Source organism: Arachis stenosperma, chromosome 4 (genome assembly GCF_014773155.1).
Source record: "Arachis stenosperma cultivar V10309 chromosome 4, arast.V10309.gnm1.PFL2, whole genome shotgun sequence".
Taxonomy (NCBI): domain Eukaryota; kingdom Viridiplantae; phylum Streptophyta; class Magnoliopsida; order Fabales; family Fabaceae; genus Arachis; species Arachis stenosperma.
Window position 1 is genome coordinate 21,756,753 of NC_080380.1, and position 1,928 is coordinate 21,758,680.

A 1,928-nucleotide genomic window follows, 5' to 3' on the forward strand; every position below is an offset into this window, starting at 1 on the left:
GAAAATGTAAATTACAGGAAAGTAAATCAAGCATGAATAGAAACAGAAATGTAAACTTGGAAAAAAGGAAAGTTGCAGAAGAGAATTGCACGAATTGAAATTTCATAAGCTGAATTGAATTCAATACCGAAATGTAAAAGTGCAGCAAGGTAAAAGTGTTTACAAAAGCCTTCTATTCTACTCCTACTCCTACTCCTACTGCTCTCTAGTAGAGCCAGCCTCTTAACTAACCGAGCACTAGAACCCCCTCTAATGAAATGAAACTAATGCCTTTATATAGGCTTTCCTAAACTACAAATTGAAATGAAATTCAAAACAAATTACAATTAAATGAAAAATTCCTATTCTAGATGATCCTTGTGGTCTTAATTGAGTGATCAGAGTGGGCTTGCTTGCTTGTAGTTCAAATGGGCTTGGAATGAAGCTAATTTGAGCAGAAATACACTTCCAGGAGAGCGTAGCATTCATTTAGAGAACGGAGTATTCGGGCACCCACGCGTATGCGTGCTATACGCTTGCGCGTCCCTGGTGTGTTGGCTCATCAACGCGTACGCGTCACCCACGTGTACGCGTCCCTTGCAGCATTCGCTTTGAGAACATAGCGTTCACGAAATGAACGCCCTTCCACACGTAAGCGTCGCGTCGCGTGGGTTGTAAAATGTCACATCCACGCTGTGCCTTCATCCACGCGTTTGCGTGCTTTGCCTCATCCACGCGTACGCGTCATTCACGCGTACGCGTCGATGGCTAAACTTCAAATCCAAATTTTTGCACTTGTCGCAGGCGTTCTTTGGTAACGAACGGAGCGTTCTTTGCTGGTGAACGATGATCCTTGATTAATCATGGGCCACGCTTTTAAAAGCGTGGCCTAAGGCTCCAAAGCGTGCTCAAATTCTAAAGTGTGTCCAAACTTCTTCTTTTGAGCTTATTTTGTGCTTGTTTTGCTTTTTTTTTTCAACTTATTTTCCTACAACATTTATAAAATCAAAAGATCAAAGAAATATACTATTTAAACATAAAAACACTCAATAATTAAGCATTAATAATTAATTTCTTATGTGAAAAGGCAGAGAAAAACATGACATGATGACATGTCATCACAACACCAAACTTAAACCTTGCTTGTCCCTAAGCAAGAAAAGAATCATGCAGTAAGTTTTGACAAACCAAGGTGAGAAAAAATGCAAGTTGATGTTCATGGTTGGCTAGTTTTCTATGTATGCTACAATCACAAAAGAAATGTAAATGATTGATGCTTCTATCTAGCTCATTTTATGAAATCTTTTCCTTATGTTTCTTCCTTGAAACAAGCTTTTCATTCTCTTATTAGCTTCTCCTTTTGGGTGCTTTGTCTCATGAGTTAATAACAAAGCTATGACTCTAAATGCTTTGTTTTCAAGTATTACCACTTGATACATAAGCACCACAAGCATTTAATTAGAGGACTTTCTTTAAGCTCATTTGTTTCTTTTCTTTACTCTCTAATCATTGATGATCAGAGACTTGAGCTTTGAGGGAGTGCTTTTACACTTGACCCTAGCCTTGACTCTAAGTGTTTTGTTTTCAAGCTTTTTGCTTGATATATAAACACCACAAGTACTTAACAATTGAATTGTCATTGGTACTCAGAGCCTTCAGCTTTCTCATTCTTTCCCTTTTGCTTTTCTTGCCTTAATTTGCAATTGCTTCTTCAAGGTTTTCATGATTTCAAAAATTTCATAAAATGTCCTAGATGAAAACTTCAATTAAATAAAATCGAATGCAATTGAGCAACAATTAATCATACTATCCTTCCAATACCTATTTGTCCATGCTAAGTTCTTCTTTAATTCCTTGTTTGTTTATGATCATGATACTTTATTACTTTTGAACTCACAGAATTCAAGATGGTAGTCATAATGTCACAGCAACATGTTATAGTTTAGCAA